Below are 22,352 nucleotides of genomic sequence, written 5' to 3'. Positions count from 1 at the left end.
CTACCAGAGAACTCCTACAACTGATAAACACCTTCAGCAAAGTGGCAGGATACAAGATTAACTCAAAAAAAAAAAAAAAACATCTGTAGCCCTACTATATACCTATGACACATTGGTGGAGAAAGAAATCAGAGAAACATCACCCTTTACAATTGCCACAAACAACATAAAATACCTTGGGGTAACACTAACCAAAAAAGTGAAAAACATAAGAATATTGAGTTTCTAAAGAAAGAAATTAAAGAAGATAAAGGAAATGGAAGGATCTCCCATGCTCTTGGATAGGTAGGATCAACATAGTAAAACTGGCAATCTTGCCAAAAGCAATTACAGATTCAATACAATCCCCATCAAAATCCCAACACAATTCTTCACAGACCTTGAAAGAACAATTCTCAACTTTATATGGAGAAACAAAAGACCTAGGATAGCCAAAATCAAGCCTGTACAATAAAGGAACTTCTGGAGGCATCACCATCCCTGACTTCAAGCTCTATTACAGAGCTATAGTCTTGAAAACAGCTTGGTATTGGCACAAAAATAGACAAGTAGACCAATGGAATAGAGTTGAAAACCCTGATCTTAACCCACACACCTATGAACACCTGAATTTTGACAAATAATCAAAATTTATACTATGGAACAAAGAGCACATCTTCAATAAATGATGCTGGCATAACTGGATGAGGACATGTAGAAGACTACAGATAGACCGAAGCCTATTGTCATGCACAAAACTTAAGTCAAAATGGATCAAAGACCTTAACATAAATCCAGCCACAGTGAACCTATTAGAAGATAAAGTGGGAAATACCCTTGAATTAATTGGTACAGGAGACGGCTTCCTGAACATTACACCACTAGCACAGACCCTGAGATCAACAATTGATAAATAGGACCTCCTGAAACTGAGAAGGTTCTGTAAGGCAAAGGACACAGACAGCAAGACAAAACAGCAGCCCACAGACTGGGAAAAGATATTCACCAACCCAGAGGGATGATCTCCAAAATATACAAAGAACTCAAGAAGCTATTCTCCAAATCACCAAACAATCCAATTAAAAAATGGGGTACAGAAATAAATAGACAATTCTCAATAGAGGAATCTACAATGGCTGAAAGACACATAAGAAAGTATTCAACATCCTTAGCCATCAGGGAAATGCAAATCAAAACAACTCTGAGATACCATCTTACTCCTGTCAGAATGGCCAAAATCAAAAACACCAATGTCAGTTTATGCTGGAGAGGATGTAGAGAAAGGGGAACACTTCTACACTGGTGGTGGTAGTGCCAACTTGTACAGCCACTTTGGAAATCATTATGGCAACTCCTCAAGAAAATGGGAATCAGTCTACCGCATGATCCAGCAATTCCACTCTTAGGCATATATCCAAAGAAGCACATTCATACAATAAGGACATCTGTTCAACGATGTTCATAGCAGCATTATTTGTAATAGCCAGAAACTGGAAGCAGCCTAGATGTCCCTCAACCAAAGAATGGATAGAGAAAATGTGGTACATACTCAGTTAGATAATCCAATCACAAAAAGTCAAACATGGTATGTACTCACTCATATGTGGATTTTAGACATAGAGTAAATGATTACAAGCCTACAATCCACACTGTCAGAGAAGCTAGTAAACAAGGAGAACCTTACGAGAGACATACATGGTCTCCTGGAGAAGGGGAAAGGGTCAAGATCCCCTGAGTAAATTGGGAGCACCCGAAGAGGGGGGAAGGACCTCCTATAGTAGTTCAGTACTTATCCCTAGCATAGATGTGGACTTTGGGAGCCCATTCCACATACAGGAATACTCCCTGAGCCAAGACACATGGAGGTGGGCCTAGGCCCTATCACAATGGATACAATAGACTCTGAGAACACCCTATGTAGAGCCACTCTTTTTGAAGTTAGGTACAATGTACCAATTATCTCCAGTCTAATGACAATCAATAAACATATTAAAAATTGCTCTACTATACATATACTAGATTCATAGAGGAGCAAAAACCTTTATTAATTAATATAGAAGAGAATAGACAAGTTCTTAGATTGAAAGTCACATATGTGTGAAGGTGTCCATTAATTCTGAATTGATATGTGACTTGGAAGAAATTCTAAGGAAAACTCTATGAATACATTTCTACTACTTGAAGCACTCATTTAAAAGTGTATTAAAAGGATAAGGCAAAAAAGAGAGCCACAATAATTTTGAATGAGCAGGCCAAGAAGTCACCTCATTAGACACTGACTTGTTGTAAAGTAGGACTGAGAAAGTCATACATGTTAGGTACAAAGTAAGTACAGGGAAGGCTGTTAAAGATTCAGAGTCTCAGGGGCTGCAGCTGTCTTTGGTGGGTTTTGTACAAGAAGATGCATGTGAATCATAGCAAAACCATGTATCACAGAGTTTCCACACTTTCTAGGCTTGACACACCTTGGCATTCTCAATTTTTTGCCAAGTTACTAGGCAAATCTTCTCTTTATGAAGTAGTTGGAATGCAACAAAAATAAATGCACTGCAAAATGCATTTGAGAGAGTGAAGTGCAATGAGCTAGAAACAGAATGGGGAAAGAAGGCTCTTGTCTGGATAAGCAGGTGGTATGACAATCTGGCCTTATATGGTGGGAAGGAGGCCTTCACATGTCCTCACCACAGAGCAACAATAAACATTTAAGGGTAGATGAGCTACTTCCTCTAACTAAATCATGCAATGTGTTTCTGAATCAAAACATCACCAACATCCCACTAATATAACCATCAACAATGAAAACTAAATAAAATTAGGACAGCAGTAGCTAAAGAAAAGCACAATGAACTATTCACCTTTGCTTTCTCTGGCAAGCGCCTTGTACTGCACAGAGTATTCCACAAGTGTAAAACAGGACTCACGGGTATACAGATAACACAAGTTGAGCTTGGTTCCTTTTTCACTTTCACTTTTTGTGGGGGGGAGACCTCAAGGGTAGGGGATCAGATATGGAAGGACTGGGAAATGGGTGTGATTAGGGTGCAGGATGGGAAATTGATAGGGGAAGTCCTTCTGTGTATATGTCTCTCTTGTCAGTTAATAAATAAAATGCTGTTGGCCAATAGGGAAGCAAGATGGGCAGGACTAGGAGAGAAGGAAGATTCTGGGAAAGGTAGTAGGGATTTGCCATGTGATCCCAGGAGGAGAAGACACATGAGTCTGACATTCTCGGTAAGATAAGACCTTGTAAAAATACATATATTAGTAGTTATTGCTAATACTTAAGACAGAGATAGCCCTAGACATTGGCCAGCAGCACTGTAACTGTGTGTTATTTGGGGCTCTGAAGCAACAATGGTACCCAGGTAGGAATCCTGTAACACAAAATTCCCAAAGAATAAATAAAAATATTTATTAAAATATTTATTAAAATATTTTTTAAAAAAAGCCAGGTGGTGGCAGGCAAGCCTTTAATCCCAGCACTCAGGAGGCAGAGGCAGGTGTATCTCTGTGAGTTGAAGGCCAGCCTGGTCCACAAAGTGAGTTCCAGGACAGACAGTGCTGTTGAACAGAGAAACCCTGTCTCAAAAAAAAAAAAAAAAAAAAAAGCAACAACAACAACAACAACAAAAACCGAACAACAACAAACCGGATTCACAGCCCCAATGAAAATAATCGTTCAAAAGGAAGGTACAACTGTAGGGGACAGTGTAAGCCACGCCTGCTAGAAGCTGGCTACAGGTGTGCCTGACCACACCAGTCAAGGCGTGGTCAAGGTGAAGTCAGGATGACTCGTGATAGGGCTTTAAGGGGCTACAAGGCACATGGGAGCCCCTTCTCTCTGGCCTCCCTGTCTTGCAGCCTCTTAAAACCCTATCAGGAGTCATCCTGACCTCACCTTGACCATGCCCTGACTGGTGTGGTCAGGCACACCTGTAGCCAGCTTCTAGCAGGCTTGGCTTACACTGTCCTCTACATACAACCCATACAGGGCGATGAAAGTTTTGTGCATGAAATCAAACAAATTTGTTTAGGAGTGGGCTTCTTTTTATTTCAGTGTTTTGTGATCATGAGTAACATGTTTAAACACACATCAGGGAAAATATCCACAATTCTATGCCACTTAGGGGTGATAATCAGAACTTCACTGGAGATTGTTTTCACCTTCGAATTTCCAGGTACTATGCTAGTGGGAACTTAGTCAAAGTTGACCTAAATAATTAACATGACTTAAATTACTGACTAATCAGAATGACCTTTCACCCAGTTAGCATGCTGGACAATGCCTCTATTCACTATGGTGATGCTGTATAAATGGACAGGCAAGCTTCCAAAGGGAAGATGACTTGTCTCTGCTAAAGGAAAATTCACACAAGTGTAATCTGTTAATAAAGAAAACATTAAGATCAAGGCCCAACCCTGCTGTTCTCGAATTTTAGAGCTGTGTAGGCAGAAGGTTCTATTGCTGTGTTTCTCAACCTGTGGGTCATCACCCCTTTGAGAGTAGCATATCACATATCTTACATATTAGATATTTACATTATAGTTCATAACAGTAGCAACATTAAGGTTATGTAGTAGCAAGTAGTAGCAATAATTATGACTGGGAGTCCCACAGCATGAGGAACTGTATTAAAGGGCTTTGGCATTAGGAAGGTTGAGAACCACTGCTCTATTAATCATCACATACCCTGATCCACAAAGAGCTGTGTCAAAACTTAAGATGAAAGGTTATATAAAGGCACTCTTCAGGTCTCACATAAAGCAAACTATCATTATTTTACAGATAAAATCTAGAATTGGGACACAACTGGCCTTCATTTCTTTTTCATTTTCTTCATTGTTCTCTTCTTGAGATTATTTAAACTGGACTTCCATTATGAACAATCTAAATATTACAGAAAGTAAACCCCTCCACAAAAAGAACTTTTAATAGTGTGAACAATTAAATAACCCACCAAGAAGTCAAGTAGAGCTGGGTGTGATGGTACAGTCTTGCAATCCCAGCACTTGGAGGCAGAGGCAAGAGGACCAGGAGTTTAATGCTTCTTTGGCTACAAAGCAAGTTCAAGGTCAGCCTAGATACATGAGACCTTGTTTCAATCTTCCAGACTTTTCATCCCACAAAGAAGCCAAGTGGTAGCAGGGTGTCAATCAGATGTCAAAAAGGTTTGATTTATAGTCACTGGCAGATGGGCTTTTCCAGTGTGTCTACTTAGAGGGCAAACATATCCAAAACAAGGACAGATCTATGGGGGAAATGCTGAGGAATTTATCATTACTCAAAAGCTAGAGCTCAGCCTGAGGGCTGAGTTTAATATTAATCTTGATAGAGGCATGTTTGCAGTTGGACAGAGAATAACAGAAATGCATCAAGGATTTATGGAACACGTGGTAAGAAGAACCATTTTTCCAGGGCTATTTTTCTTCGCCAGTAAATGATTAGGAAATAGAGAGAGAAAAGCTTCAAATTGGTGTCAAGCTCTTTATTTCCACCATTTGGGATTATCTGGAAGATAAATATGTCTGTTTATAACATATCATTTCTGATGAAGTTGAGAAGATGGAGTAGAGAAATGCAGTGAGCAGGCAGGGGTTGGCAAGAATTGAGCTGTAGTCTTTACAGTGGGATTTGTCAGGCAATAACAAGCTGCCATGGCCTTCTTACTGACTGAATTTGATACACAAGCTAAGTACAGTCCTTAACCAATTATATGAGAAAATAGATGTTACAAAATGATAACCAATCTGTTTCCTGCCTATATGTTACAGATAAACACCGTTTTCTCATCTGTTCACAAAATGCCCCAATACTGTGAAGTGGGGATCATTGTCACATTTGGGGGCTTGTGTTAAATTACAATTGTGAAAATTAGATTAGTGGGGTATACATCCTTGTGGCCATATTAGTTGGTGGAAGCTAACCATAGGAGTTCATAAGTCCTGCAGGCATCATAGACCAAGGCTTCAGGGTAGCATTTCAAACCATGCCCTTTGAGTGCTGAATTGAATCACCCAGCTTGATTTAAGACAGATGTATTCCCTTTCAACCTCATTGCTAATTCTCCCCAGGATAGTCACAGCCCCAATTTTGGTTGAGTTTAAGTCTGTTAAATAGCATTAGCTTCCATAGGTCCGCTGACTGCATGCTACAGACAACACCACGTATTCAGTCTTGCTGAACTTCTAACAATAATTTAAAAAGAGGACAACCGGAAAAATAGATATATAGCTCTGTGCTGTTCTCTGTGTTGAATTTTTGTTACTGTTTAGTGCCCATCTAAGAGACACCAGCTCACACTGCTCTGATGAGACACTAGATGGTGGCAGCACATAGATCAGCTTCGTCTTGAAGCTCACAATACAGGAAATACCTTTTCCCATGGTGTTATTTTTTGACCACAGTTTTACAAAAAGTTTACCTTTTGTCTAGATGAATGTTTTGCAGTGTACTTATTATCTTTAAGTTCGGCCATGTAACGTATCTATACCAAAGTCCTTCATATCTTTTTTATTTTTTAAAATCTGACCTTTAAATAGAGAGAGGATATATATTTTCCCAACCAAGTCCTAATGTTTTAATTATCCCATTTAGTTTGTAGTCATCATTTCCAGCTTTATCACAGGACTTTGCCTAAGGGAAAGATATTGTTTAGTTCATCAATATCCTCCACCCTAAGTTCTTTGGAAGTTAAAAGGATTTTTTTAAAAAAAATGTTTGCAGGTGTCTGCACTAAGTCAGTCCCTGGTGTCAATGACCAAATCTGTTATACTACAGGTATTTACTCTTATCATCCAGGCCCTGTCGGTCCAGTCCAGATGTGTCCTATCACAAACACCACCGACTTAATGTGCATAGGCGGTATTATATGGCAGAGCGGCAGGCTCTCTCATATCTATCTAGAGCATTAACACATTTAAGGACTACAGCTTATGGCATGTGGTGTTGTATAGAGAACTGCTTTGCGGGGATTTAACTATACACCTCATATACATATATATACATACATACATACATACATACATACATACATACATACATACATTTCATGGATCCCAAGAATGAATGTCCAGGAAGAGAATTCACTGAGTTCTGTCCAATTTCTGTAAGAAACAGAGCTAAAATTATGAGCAATGGGTTGGTAAGAAGACAGGAGTTTCACTTCTAGTACAGAAAGTAGGGAGCAAGATGTATCAGCATTAGTGAAATGAATGCTCCTCCCAGCTACTATGGTAACCCAAATTACTTCTTTTGTCATACTCCCAAATTTCTGCCAATTTGCTTAGTGATCTGAAGTTAATTTAGAATTAAGTCTATCATATGCTAGGTAAAAATTCCCACCCAGAGCTTTGCCCCCTCTTCTGCTCCTGTCTTAGGATAAAGTTCACAAAAACAGGGTAGGAGAAACAACCACTTAGCTCTTGCTATAGGCACCTCTACCACCAGTCCCGTTCTTTGTCCCCACCTCTTCTGTTTCCTGTGGTAGAGATCCCTAGAGCCTATTCCAAGAGATCTACACAAGATCTTCCAGGTGACTAGGGGCACTGAGTATAGCCACTTGCATGTTATCTCCCCAGTTGAGGCCTTTGGATGGACTTGGGACATTTAAGACATGAACATCATTATTTTTTACAGATGATTCTCTATCTAAAAGTGGCTGAAAGACAATCTTGGACCTGCAAAATTTCAGTGACAGGCTTGTCCTTTCATGAAGGAATACATCATCATTAACCCAGATGACTATCTGAAACATAGAACATTACAGGGGCAAGGTGATGAAAAATGGGCAAGAAGGGATTTCATGGATGTGAACTTTGGGAATTAAGATAAATTTATGCCTGTGTCCCCATGTTAACTATTCACTCTCTGCAAAGCCTTTGTCAACAACACTTTTGGATTCAAGGAGCAAATGACAAAAAGGGGATGTAACATAAAGACACAGCTGCCCAAATATTTATCTTCCTCTAAGCCAAATTCATATGAAGGAATTAGAGGCAAGCATCTGGGTGTGGGCATGCACCTCTGCCTAGCAGTGAGACTTGGTTTTTAATGGATAATTAGTTTCTGAAAAGTGCCAGTGTTTTAAATAACAACCTATCTGCTCCTCTCTAACAACCTTTTCTAACTCAGAAGTTTTGTTAGCAGCTTATATAAATCGTACTATGTTCACAATATGTTTGAAAACTCAGCACTAAAATTATCTATCTGTCCTTGTAATCAATACAAAGAAAAACAATAAAAACAGAACAGTGATCATTGCAGACAGGCATTTCTTGCAGCTGATCTGTGAGGCACCTTTTCTTTCCTTGCCTATGCCTCCTCCTACACCAGCCTAAATCACCTGCAATTCTTACCTGCCCTTGTTTCAGGAAAGCCATGTTAGTGTAAACGTAATGCCTCCCATAGTTTTCCTTGACGTAAAATGTGTAACATACACACACATCTGCACACTCACAGATTTTTCACACTTAAGATCTCAAAATAAGCCCTCAGAGTCATGTGACATTGTTACTTGTTTTAAACGACTACAGACTGACTCATGGGGTACCTGCATTGTAGCTTATTAAGCTACAATACTACTGAAATGTATTTATACTGTTTTTCAGTTTTTCCCCCAAAGACAATCTATCACGAATAGCTTAGTGCAGGTTGCATAGCAACCACTTAGAAAAAATAATTACTTACTTCCACACTCCACATGGGGAAGCTACAGCTAGAAAGTTATCTAATATGCAAATGATCACACCATCAGTCCAGTTTGACTCTAATATCATCTCTTTCATCAGATTTCATGACACTGTTCTGAGCATCACCATTCACTTCTTGAAATTTTGGGGTTCTAGCTGAAAATATGTGTGACTGAAGTTAACTAGTACCTGAAGTTAATAGTACCTATTAGTGAGAATTAAATACAGCTTGGAGAATTAAGAAAAGATATTTTTATATTTCTTAATATACCTGTCTCTAAAATAATCATTGTTTATTAAAAATGTGAATCTTTGACAGAAATTTGATGAAGTACTATTTCAAAGAAACAACTTCCGGGGTGGGGTACTTAAAACTGGTGATATATAAGGAACACTGGGATTTTGAGTTGTTAAGAGATAACTTAAGATTAAACAGGGATAAACTTCTTGGTGTCTGCTGTGGATCAACAACACTTGAGAATCATAAAAAAGAAATGAGCAGAGATGGACTGATGCAATTACTGGGGGGAGAGATGCAGACAAGAGAGGCCATATTGGTGTTCGCTTTTCCCAGTCATTTTCCAGTTAGCCACAGAGAGAAATAGTGACCACACACAGGCAGTGATTGCCTTGCTGGAGTAAAGGCAGAAGTTGGATTTTCAAGCCTTCATACTGTCTTTGAATTAAAAGGCAAAATCCTATATCGACCCTCCATTAATTCATCTCATTTATTGGCTGCGCTTTAAGTGAAACATGGCAGAGGGAATCCAAAGATGAGTAGGCTACAGCATCTGAGATACCTTCGGGCGAGCGGAAATTTCAGCAGCTCTGTTGGCAGGAAGACAAGAGTGGAATGCATGCAGACGTTCAGTTGATGCACCAAGAAGCCAGGAATAAGGCAACACTTTAATAGGTTGCAAAGAAGCCACCAAAGTGTCAAACCTAAGCACTAGGATCAAACACTAACTAGATGACAGTGACCTACTGGGCCTGTCTGTTTTCCAGGGAAACTCGGCACTTGGAGGAAGATGTGCTAGTCATAGTGTGTATCTACAGTGTCAGGGAGCCAATGAACGTGAATAAGAAGTAAAGTGCTAGGCCACTTATCACAAAGTATTTCTTAGAAGCCCATGGTTGAAAAGATCCACCAGAGACGCACTTGATGCAGATGCTTTAAAAGTGGATAGAATGAATAAACAATAAACAGAGAACCTGAGTCTGTAAACTAAAACTCTACAAGTGAGAAAATATTCCATCTGGTTGTGAGAAATGAAGTTGTGGGTTTAGAAGATTAGACACCACAGGCCAAGTGGTTATTGAACTGAAAACAGGTCAATGAAAACATCAAAACAGAAGTGTGGGAAGCAAATAGAAAGATGAAAGACAAAAATCCCAACATCCTTGGTATCAGTGTGTAACCAGCATAGCATCCTACACGCAAAGTAGAAGAGGAGTATTAAATATGAAGAAGACAGGCGAGGTACCCTACAGGAAACATTAGAGCATATCTCAGGGCAAAGGAAGACATTAAAAAGAAAAAAAATTTTCAGTCACCAAGATAAGCAAATAGCACGGGCAACATTGTCTGTGACCATAAATATTGTATTGGTTTGTGTGCTACACAGACAAAATACCTGAAAAAAGTACTTAAGGAAGGAAGAGTTCTTTCTGGCTGACAGTTGGAGGGCCAGTCCTTCACGATGGGGAAGTCATGGAGGCAGAAGGTTGAGACAGCTGGCCACATTGCATCCGTTGTCGTATAGAGAAATGAATGCTAACACCAAGCCCACATTTTCCTTTATTTTTCAATCCAAGACTCTAGACCACTCAACAGTGCCACCCACAGTCAGGATGGGCTTTCCCAACCCAATTAACATAATCTAGGAGATTGCTCACAGGCATGCGCAGAGAGGCTCATCTCCTGGGTGATTGTAGATCTTGTGAAGCTGGCAATAAACATTAACCATCACACATATACTGAAATTAAAGTGTTCAGCTTTTCAAGGGCAATCAACTGTTAATAGTGACATGTCCTGTGGAAGATTCTAATGTACACAGAAGTGCCTTTTATAAAGACAGTTCCGATTAAGTGGTGGGAAATGGCAGTGTACCATTACAGTTTCTCCTGTCACAGATAAAGGAGGGAGGTTACTGAAAATCAAGCCACAGGTGCATAAAAAAGTGTTACAATAAACTCTAAACAGACACCAAAATAACAAAAGCAGGAATTAGAGCTAACATGCTGTGGAAGGGGCCACAGTGTCATCATGAAATTAAATCAACACAAAAGAAAGCAGAAAAATGAAAAGGGAAACAGATGGTTGAAAGAAAACCAACATAGCAGATTTAAGAACTTGACTACCAAGAGAAAAAATCACAGCACTGAAAGAAAACAGGGAGCCAGATTCAGTCACCCATATCAATAATAGTATTGAATGTAAGGTATTTAAATTAGATTTTGATTGTTCATCGGGCATAATAACTTTGGGTTTAGAATAAGACAAGAGCTAAATAGATTCTACCTCTAAGAAACACTCTAATTGTGAAAGTGCAAGCATGAATTCTAGACACATCTACCATGAGCAAGGCCCTGGGTTTGGTCTTCAGCGACATAAAAAATAAAGATTAAAACAATACTTTAGACATCGTTCCACTGACATAAGAAAAGCTAGATTTCAGAGAAAATACCCTGTCATTTTTTGTGATGATAAAGAGGTTGATTCAATGATATAAATGCTTCTGTACCTAATGGAGCATAAAAGTATTGAAGTGAAAAGTGACAGAATTAAGAGAAAAACAACACCAAAAAGTGTCCAACTATTAAGATCTTCTCCTCTCCCTTGTTCTCATCTATCGTGGACCATGGGGGTCCACCCCCTCCTCCGCCCCAGATCCACTCCAAGGTGTTGAAGGGAAAGTCGGAGTAGTGGGTAAGATTCTATGAGGGTTACTAGACTTTTCTGTCTGAGGGGAAAAATACACTAGCACACACTTTCCGCTGGTAACCTAAGGAAAAAGGAACAAGCACACATTTCCTGCTGGTAACTTCCTCCTTTACTTTAACTTAAATGGTTTCTCTTACTTGAAAATCTCTCTTTTCATACAAACACTCCTCTTCCAGACAGTTACATGTTTCTATATTCAGCTACAGTTACAAATCTCCACACAGCCACAGCTAACATGTCATTACATAGCCTCTCATCACACAGCACTTTACACAGTTCCTGGGCACAGCTTTTCCATGGCAGCAGCTCTTCCACACAGCTCTCTCACGCTCACTCACAAACACATACTTGTACATTATTCATTCATTCTTTACTCACTCCCCTCATTCATTCTCTCACACTTCTCTCATGCTTCCTCTTCTTCGGCTCTCACACTTCTCTCTCCCGTAGCAGCCTTCTCTTGCATAGCTCTGCCTTCTGCCTTTGTTGCCCTTTCTTCGATGTTCTTTTGCTCTCTGCCTTGCCACCCCTGTCTCTTGCCTCTCCTCTGCTCTCAATCTCTGTCTTCTCTCTCTCTCTCCCTGTTTTCTGCCTCTTCTTTGCTCTCTCTCTCTCTGTCTGTCTCTCTCTCTCTCTCTCTCTCTCTCTCTCTCTCTCTCTCTCTCTCTCTCTCTCTGTCTGTCTGTCTCTCAGTCCAACTCGGCACAATTATAGATTGTTTTACAGGGTCTTACCCAAACTCAAAACATAAGTTAAGTCACGTAGTTTCTCTCAGGCTAAGAACATCACATAGACCCCTGCACTAAGCTCTAAGTTGGTGAGGGTTCCCAGACAATGACATTGGAAAACAAGACTTAACAATAATAATCAACTAGCTGGACCTTGAGCCTGAGAATGGGACAAAGTGCAGACTAAAATTATTTCAAGTTCTGGCTTAGAATCAGCATAATAACACCTGGGAGAATGACCTTGTGTATGTGTCTCTAGTGCAAGCCAGATATTATCTCCAGGGGCAACCACCCTGCCTTGAATCTGCTCCAGAGTCTAACATTAGCTTGTCTGTGTGAAAGGCTGTCTTTGTGACTGAGAATTCTATGTCAGTCTGCTTACTATAAAACATGGTAGTATTATTTCTGTTCGTCAATATTACATAACTTATGCAAAAACTCATCTTCTGGCCATCCGCAGCTATATGTATGCCCAACAACTATAAAACACACCACCAAAGGGCCATGGAAAGAACCCCACAGCTGTTCTTATTAGGGAGGCATAGCAGTGGTACCTGAGAAAGTTACAGGAACAACCAGTCACTCATTCAACAAACCTATGACTTTGCCAAGTGAGGGTCCCCATTAACACCTGGTGAGTTGGCTTTGCCAAGTAGGACTCTCCAAGTGGGTTGACTGGTTAAATACCAGTTGTCAGTGCTGTACAGTCCCATGGTTCTTGGCAATCTCTTCTCCTCTTTTCTCCCCTCATATCGCCTCCTCTCTTCTCTTCTCCCCTGTCCTCCATTTCCCTGCTCTCCCCCTTTCTGCTATGCTTTCCTTGCCTCCTCCATCCCTCCATCCCTCCTCCTCTCCCTTTCCTTCTCCCTCTCCCACCCCCTTACTTATGTTTTTCCACATCTCAGTGGTAGTAGGACAAGTGGACAGAAAATGAGTAAGCACATAGAAGATGAACAATTTTGTGAACTGGCCTCATCTATCTGACCTAATTTATAAAGAATTCTCTCAAAAAAATGGCTGGCTTGTGTTTTTATATTCTTACCAAGTGTACATGAAGATTTCAGAAAGACCTCCTATATTCTGGGCCAGGAAACAAATCTCAATTTATATAAAAGGATTCAAGATCTCCAAAGTCCATTATTTTGTCACAATGGCATTTAATCAGTAATCAGTAGCAGAACATATTTGAAAGGTTCACATATTTGGAAATGAAACTGCACAGTTGTGTATAAGCTATAGCATAAAAGAAAGAAAATGAAAAGGAATTTAAAGAGTATTTTGAACTGAATGAAAATAGAAATGCCATTTCTGTTTCTAGCACTGAATGCAAAGAACTCTGAACAGAACAAAGGCACAATCAATGACTTCAATTCAGCTCTTAATGGGACTGAGTGTAACAGGTGATTTCCATTCTGGGGATACATGCAACATCTCAGAACTGAGGACAATCCTTCCATGGAGTTTCTGGAGCACTTGTTCTAGGATATGCACCCTATGCCAAAATACAGGCATATACAATCACCTTATAAAATGCATATTGTACTTCATTGTAGTATATGCATCCTCCCATGCACTTTGAAGCAGGTCAAGATTACCCACTAGCAGTACATGCAATGTCAATCCTATGTAAATAGCGGTACACTTTTTGCTTACAGACTAATGACAGGAAAAAAAAATCTGTGCATGTAGAGATTTGTTTTTGTTTTTGTTTTTGTTTTTTTTTAAACTGTTTTGCTTTTCAAAACTTCCCATCTTTTCTTAGTTGACTCTGCAGATGTGGATCCCCTGGATATGCTTGGAGTAAAAGACCATGGAACTAAAACAAATGGAGAGATACTTCCAGTAAATCCTTCCAGGCTTCATGTGGAAATTGAGTTGTGGGAACAACTCCAGGAGGATTCAATCTTCCAGGAGTACTGAGGAGTGAACTTTCAGGAACCCAATGAGGTTCACACAGGGAAAAGCTGGTAGGGAATCCCATGACCCTGAATGGGAAGAAAAACAGACAATGGCAGTATACCTTCAAGGAAACTTGGATTAGAGAGATGGCCAACCTCTTCATTAAGGTACTACTACCTGTTTTGCACTAAATAAAGAAATCACATGTTGTTCCTGTCCAATCAGAAAGGGAATGCCATTGTATCCTAGGATACCCTCCCCAATTCGCAAAACCACTGCCAGCCACAACTATCACAGAGTATGTACAGACCACGAAAATTTTCTCCAAAAGGCTACTATACGATTTTCTGCTTGTGATACTTCACCAGTAAGGGAATTTTTAAGAGAAAAATCAATTCTATTGTTCACGACTCGCTTCATCCATCAGCTGAGCATGATTTGAACTGGTTTAACCTTAATGAAATTTCTAGGCCTGATTTACACAAAAGCAGCTCTCCACAAGAAAAACCCTTCAGCTAACAGTCTCTAACCTTTCTGTGGGCAGTCCTCACTTGCAAAATCATCTACCCTGACACTCAGAGTATGCTTTCATTTGCTCAAAAAACCCTTACCCTTATTGGGCCATAGTCCCTATCTCCAAATTCTTTTACTAATGAGACAAAGGGAGAACTAACTCCCACTGCCCCTATCAACATCTCCTACAATCCTGTGAAATACACTTGCAGGATATCCCTTAACAAAGTCCTATATTCTGGGGGAAATGGTGCTTGACTTTAATTTACCTGGAGAAAATGCAAAACAGGAAGGGAGAACCAAATCTGTGACTTGGAGAAACACCTGTGAACAGCAGGTCTCAGCTATCAGGCTCACCAAAAGATTGTAAGGTTGATAAATACCTCCCTATCTTTGGTGCTTAGCCACGGCCCAACAAGATCACATTCACAGACAATGGATTACATTGGGAAAACTGCAAAACCCTGCATCCCTGATGAAGAGGACTGAAGGCAGCCCAAAGCCAGAAAGAAATAAGGTAGAGGACTGTTCAGATTAACTATGTGCCATAGCACATAGAGTAGCTGGCCTCCTAGCAATGCAAAAGTTAAATCTTTGTATTAAAAACTACTTCTCTCAATTTCTATCACCTGATGCAACATGCCCCACTTCCAACAGCTAGAAAACTTGTCAAAAGGCACTCTGAAGCAAAGACATTAAAAACAAAGAGTTGGACTCAGACATTGAATTTCCAATGAGTATGGTATACATCAGAAATGTCAATGGGAAAATCAGGCAACAATAAGAGAACAAATGAATGATGCCAGCACAGATTAAAAAATAATAAGGGGAATGTTACAAATAAAATTTAAAAACTTGATTACCAAAAGGAAGAAAGCTTTGGAGAATCCCTCTGGGAGACTGGATACAGTAAGTAGGAAGGTGAGTCAAAAAAGATGTCTAAAACACAAATATGAGAAGAGGGAGGGAGGAAGGGAGGAGGACCACCAAAGACTATGTGGTCATTTCCAAAAATTAGAGTGACTGAGGAAGGGCAAAAGAATTAACACAGCAGAATAAATATTTGAGATGTAATTGGAAAGTTTCCACACCTAATAAGCCTCTCCTCCAATGCAGCAATCCAAATCAAACTGAATAGAAAAAGCCCACGTTTAATGGGTACAATGCTCCTGGATGGCCTTCCAGTCCCCCAGAGAGGAGCCAGGAAAGGGAGACCAGAAAAACCATTTTCTGGGAGGCAGTTTAAATACCCTGTGGGAGTGGTCTTGAGCATCTCTGGGGGATGGGGTCATCATTTGGCAGACTTTCTGAGATGCAGCAAGGTTTGAAGAGAGATGGGCCAGGGAGCTTGGGTGGAACTTCTGCCATAACAATAATCACCAAGTACTTTCCAAAATTAAGGGCATATGAAGTCAGAGATTCAGAAAACTCAGAGTATATCAACCAGCAAAAAGACCCGAATCATACAGCTGGATACAGCAAGTTCCTTGTAGAAAACCAAAGACACAAAGACATTTTTGAATAAGGCAATGAAAATTTAATTTACCAAAAAAGTACTATAGGCAAAAAAAGGATGAGTTTTTACCACTAGCTAGCAACCAGGAAAAGAATGGAGTGAGATATTTTATATTTTTTTAAAAATTATAGTAACCTTGAAATTTATATCCAGAGTTACTGAATCTCAAAACTCAGGGAGAATACAAAAAATAATAAAGCTGAACTCAGTGATGATGAATTTATTCTGCAAGAGACATTCAAATGATAGCATCTCAAACACAAATGAAAATAAATAGAGAAGAATTCCTCGGTGACAAGAACAAACGAACTATGCCAGCAGTTAAAATGATCTCTACTGAAAGACAGATAATCAGAAGAAATACTATATACAGAAAAGATTTTAATTTCTTTATACATTTAAAAAACAATTAAAAATAATAATTTACAGCATATGAATTAATTAAATGAATGGCAGAGATGGCACATGGGATAGCAGAATGAAATTAGGGGTATTCTTTCATAAGGATGATACTGTATCACAAATAAAACAATACATTGCTATTAAGAAAAGGCCTTAGAGTAGCATAAACGTAAAGTTCAATTCTTTATTTCAAATGTGGAATAACTAATAGACTGATGGAGAATAGAGAATGGAGTCATATGAAAGACAGGTAAAATCAGAGAAGTCAGAACAGCAGAAAAAAAATACCAAGAATATAGTGAAGAGAAAACAGAAGCATTGTAGATAACTTCTGTGTTTTGCATGTAAACTGTTTCCTAGAAAGCTCATGTGTTCATGGTTGGCTACCAGGCACAGGGCTTTGGGGAAGAGTCTGATCACACAGGTTTTTACCATACTAATAGAGTAGTCCACTAAACTCATAAGTTGATGGTGTCATTAGGGTCATTGGGAGGTGTTGCAAACTGGAGATTGGAGACTGGTTGGAGGACATAGCACAGAGTGTGTATTTTGTCTAGCCCCTTCTAGTTTTCTCTGCTTCCAGCTTTCAGGGAGGGAGCAGTTTTCTTCTGCCTCGCCCTTTCTTCATGATGCTTCCACCTTACCATGGGCCTAAGAGCAAAGGAGCTAGACAACTGTAGCCTGACATCTGTGGAACCATGAGACAAAATAAACCTTTCTGCTTTTTAAACTACTTCTCTGGGGTATTCTGTCATAGGAACACGAATGCAAATAATACATTAGTGCTCCACCATATCAACAATTACAGAAAACTTGAGGGGTCTACATAACAACATAGAAAGGACAGAAATTGTTAAATTGAGTGAAAAATAGAACCTGATTATATTTTGCCTATAACAAACTCACTTTAAGTATGATGACGCAGAGGGGTTAAAATAAGGGAATGGGTAAATACATACTGGGAAAACATCAATCCAAAGAAAGCTAGAAGGGCTATTGTAAGTACATATTAGGTCACACTTACAACTGTCATAACACAGATGACCAGATAAGTCCCTGATATTTAAATTGCAGCAACACACTTGTATATAACATGTGCCAGAGGAAAGGGAATGAGTGAACACAGGATAGTGACAAGCTGCAAGGTAAATATGCAAAAGTGAATTGCTTTCCATATTCCAGCAATAAGCACCTGGGATGTGAAATGTAACAAAAAACACACTTTATAACAGGAGCCAAAGTGCAACACTTAGATATGAACTTTGACAGTATAAATGGTCTCCAGTTGCAGCCCTAAAACCTGAGGAAAAGTTATAAACCATATAAACAAAAGGAGCAGTATTATGTGCTCAGAAACTGAAAGACATGGGCTTGCCTGGATGTTTGAGGTTGTGTTGAACATTATGTATGTTTGCAATTCTTACATGTTCCTGGGAGACTGACCCTTTGTCAACGCATGGCATGTTTGGTCTTTCTTGTTCTCATTTTGAGAAAGCTGTTTCATCTAATACACATGAGGTGCTCTTATTTGACTTCACTATACTTTTTCTATTCATTTCCCATCTTTGCTCATTTTCAGTGTTTGCACTGTATGTCACAATTAATATTTTAAATTGATTAAAATCTCACTTGAATTAATAGTAAATCAACCTAATTTGTCACACAAAACTCTGCCCATACATCTTCTCTGCACCTATATGTTACTATATCCACAAACAGTATGGCGCCACATTGTGCAATAACTACTTTCTAATCCATGTAAATTTTGGTAATCTAAAGGCAGGAGACCTTGAAACCCAAAGTTTCAATGATACCAAGTTTTTACAACCATCTATGTTATCTTCACACATGTGGTATCTTTGCTTTATTTCTGTTTTCATTTTTTTTTTTTTTTTTTTGCTCAGCTTCCTACCTAAGGCCCTTTTACTATGCTGTGAGCATTCTCTAGCAGTTTTTGTGAGATGGGTTCATAAAGTGGTGGATTCCATTAGGTCTGATTTAAGAAAAAATAAAAGTGTTTCTAATAAAAGTTTTTCATTAGTTCTGAGTAATGTTGAGAGTTTGGGAGCCATAAAATGTTCTTAAAACTGAACTTTCTTATTATGCTCTTCTTTTGGTCTCCCTAGTTTAATGTCAATACCCAGAGTGATCTTGAAAGTGTTTTCTGGATTTTCATCAGATTCTAAATCCAACTGACTTGACATCTTCTGTATACCCTTTTCGACAGGCTCCACAGCAAGATCATCTTTAGCAGAGCATTTGTGGATGGGCTTTTCATTCAGGGGGCAGATTTGCTAGGATTCAGATTTTCATAAAGAGATTGACAGATACAGTTGGTGCTGAGCTTCCACTGTCTGTGATTTTGAGAGCCACTGTTTGGGTCTTTCCTTGGTTTGCTTTTTAGGTGCCTCTTCAACAGACTCTTTTTCCTCATCTTCTTCTTGTCACACTTCATCTTCTTACTTGACCATGATGTGGGATTCCACAATGGTGACTTTTATAGGAGCTTACTTTCCTTTGGCTGGTGTGGTCTCCACAGTGTCTCCTTTGAGGTCATCTTGAAAGACCCGCTCGGAATGCTTCTGCATGCCCCCTGCCCCTCTGAGGGCAGCGCGGCGGGGACTGAGCAGGGCAGGGCCAGGGTTCGGCCAGGGGCTGGAGAATGCAGCGTGGGCGGCGCCTGGAAGGGGAACTTGAGCTGGGAGAGCAGCGGTACTGCTTGTCCAGGAGCTGCGAGCGGGGAGCCGCCTCCAAGGCCAAGGACACGGGGGCCGCGGAGCTGCCAGGGCCTCCCAAGCCTGCACCCCGGCAGGGCTCGCGCCCCCGGCCCGTCCCGCCTGGCACCGAGCCTCGGGGCTGGGGCCAAGCAACGAGCACCAGGTGGGCCTGCCCGAGGGCGAGCACCAGGTGCGTTGGCCCGAGGGCGAGAGCACCAGTTAGGCTGGCCCGGGGCCCTGCCCCCACACCCCCACCTGATGAGAAACACTCCCTCCCAAGGTCTCCACCCCCAAGGTCAGCCATCTGGACTCGGAGGGGGGGGGAATTGAGTCTGTTGTACCAGACACCAGACCTTGAGAATATGCTGATCTGGAATGGCTCTGTGTCTCATTTGAACCATCCAATAGAAATGATTCTGTATTTCGCCTCATTTGAAAGACTCTGTGTTTCACCTCATTTGAATGACTCTATACTTCGCCTCATTTGAATAACCCTGTATAGCTCCTCATTTACATTGACCAATGGGAATAGCTCTGTACAATGCCTCATTAGAATTATCCAATAGTATCCCTGTTTCTAGCTTGCGCCTTTTTCCCTATATAAGGACCCCTTTCCCTTGGCTCGGCGCGCTTAGCCACACAAAAGCTAAGTCTCCCCGGGTACCCGTGTATCCAATAAAGCCTCTTGCTTTTGCATCCAAGTTCGTGGTCTCGCTGGTTCCTGGGTACGGGTCTCCTTCTACGAAAGTACCTCTTCGGGGGTCTTTCAATCTTCTATTATCCCCCATCATCCTCATCATCTTCACCATTACCATCATCATCTTCCTCACTGTTATCCTCTGATGCAGGAGATGCAGCCTCTTCATTTACTACTGTTGGCTCAAATCTACCCTTGTCTTTGTCTTCACCCTACCATCTTTCTCTTCCTTTTCTTCCTCATTACCTTTCTTGTTGGCATTCTTGCCATACTTTGGCTCCTTGACTGGACTGACAGTTTTCTTTTTCACTTGTACTTATTGACAATGCTTTCTTTGGCATGGCTCTCTTCTAGAAAGGTCTTGTGACTACTTTCACTGGTATAATTATATTCCAAGTTAGTATGGCTGCACCTTTTTGCTTCTCAGTGGGTGGGCAACTGAAGCATTTTGCTTATTTTTATGTTTGTTTGTTTGTTTGTTTGTTTTCTTTTTGGAAACAATCACCTTGTTTGCTGGAGAAGTGTTAATCTTGCCTTTTATCTGAATACACACTACTCTCCAATTCTGTCATATTCTCTGCCTTCTGTCATTTCTCCATCTTCACTGTATTTCTCTATCTCCTTGGTGGGAGAGCCTATTATCTTAGAGTCCTTTGATTTTTACTGAACTTTAAAAGTTTCACAATGAAGGCAGCTTATAATCACGGAGTATGTGAAAGTGTGGGTGTAATGATTTCACTAGACCCAAGATAAATAATAAATGGTTGTTTTGTTGGTGAACAACTTACACAGAGCAATAAAGAACCACCTCAGCATTTCTCTGTGACCCAAGACAGAGTGTGAGTGAGAGACACCATGCCTCACACTTTCCTCTTTCCACTTACATCCACACCTGAAGCCATGCCCAAAGGGGTGTGACCACTGTTCCTGTTCCACTTTCACAGGCAAGATGCCACTACAGAGTATGTGACAAGTGAGTGCTATAGCTGAGGCTAAAGAAACACAAACAACATTGAAGGCAGCTTCAGGGGTGTCTGAATTCTTTCCCTTTATCCCCTTCTGGGATTCCAATTATGTATATGCTGGTAGGTACATTCCAGCTTGTGTCACACTTCCCTTAGACACTTTTTTATTTTGTTTTGTCCTTTTTGTTTCCTGATCTCAGACTTGATCATTTACAATGTTCTATTTACTAAACTCACTAGTTATTTCCTATACCTCCTTAAATCTGCTGCTAAAGATTCTTTTCCAGATCTTTTATTTTTGAACTCCATAGTTTCTATTTGACTTATTTTAACAATTTCTAACTCTTTCATCTGTGTTTGATGAGATATATTTCCCCTGGCTTCCTTTAGTTTTATCTGTGCTTTCCTTTTTCTCTCTGAGGGTATTTAGAATTTTAGATGTAAGGTCTTCATCCAGGAGACAACTATCTGGCCAAGCTCAGGAAATGTTCCTATGAACATGTTTCCTTTTAGATGAGCCTCATTCCATTCCTATGTATGCCTTGCACATTATTGTGGGAATCTAAACATTTCTTAGTTGTATAATGTGGAGACTCTGGGAATCTGATCACCTCCTTCCCTGGGAGATACTCTTGCTGCTTATTGTGGACTGTAATTGCCATTTTGAGGGGATTGCTGACCTTTTTACGAAAATTGGAGCCTTTTCTCTGTTAGCTTAGTAGTAAGCTAGTGGGCTGACAGAGATTGTCTCATAAACCCAGATTCCCCAACTACAAGCCAATAATTAGCAGTGTCATGGTGATTATATTAGCCCTGAGTTAGGCCTTCCCTCCATAAGGCTTCACAAGACCTTTTAGAAAACCTTTGTAAGGGTTTTCTCATGTGAATTTTCCCAGGGAGATAAAAGAATTATCTATCTATTCACTCCAAACACAGAGCTTCCCAATAGACCACAGAAAGGATTTTGTCTGAGAGTTTATTGATGGTACAATCAAATGCAACTGCAGTCCCAAGAAGTTCTCTCATGCAGGTACATGACAGAAATGTCCCAACCACAACATGGACAAATCATGGGGAAAGATTGCTTAAATGTCCTCTCAACAATGTTCAAAGTCCCCAGCCCTGCCAGTCAATTGTTTGTCATTTATGTAACTGCAGGAAGGAGATAGGTTTCATGAATGCTTCATGAAGTCTTATGAGACTTGAGAGCCCTGTAATTCTTCTCAGGTAACCTTCTCCCTGTGTCAAGCTGACCCTCTTGGGAGGATCTCATCAGGATGATCACAACTTCTCTCATCCAGGA

The sequence above is a fragment of the Cricetulus griseus genome, chromosome 3 (genome assembly GCF_003668045.3).
Source record: "Cricetulus griseus strain 17A/GY chromosome 3, alternate assembly CriGri-PICRH-1.0, whole genome shotgun sequence".
NCBI classification, from domain to species: Eukaryota; Metazoa; Chordata; class Mammalia; order Rodentia; family Cricetidae; genus Cricetulus; species Cricetulus griseus.
The sequence above is the reverse complement of the archived record's forward strand: the minus strand, read 5'-3'. Positions refer to the sequence as shown.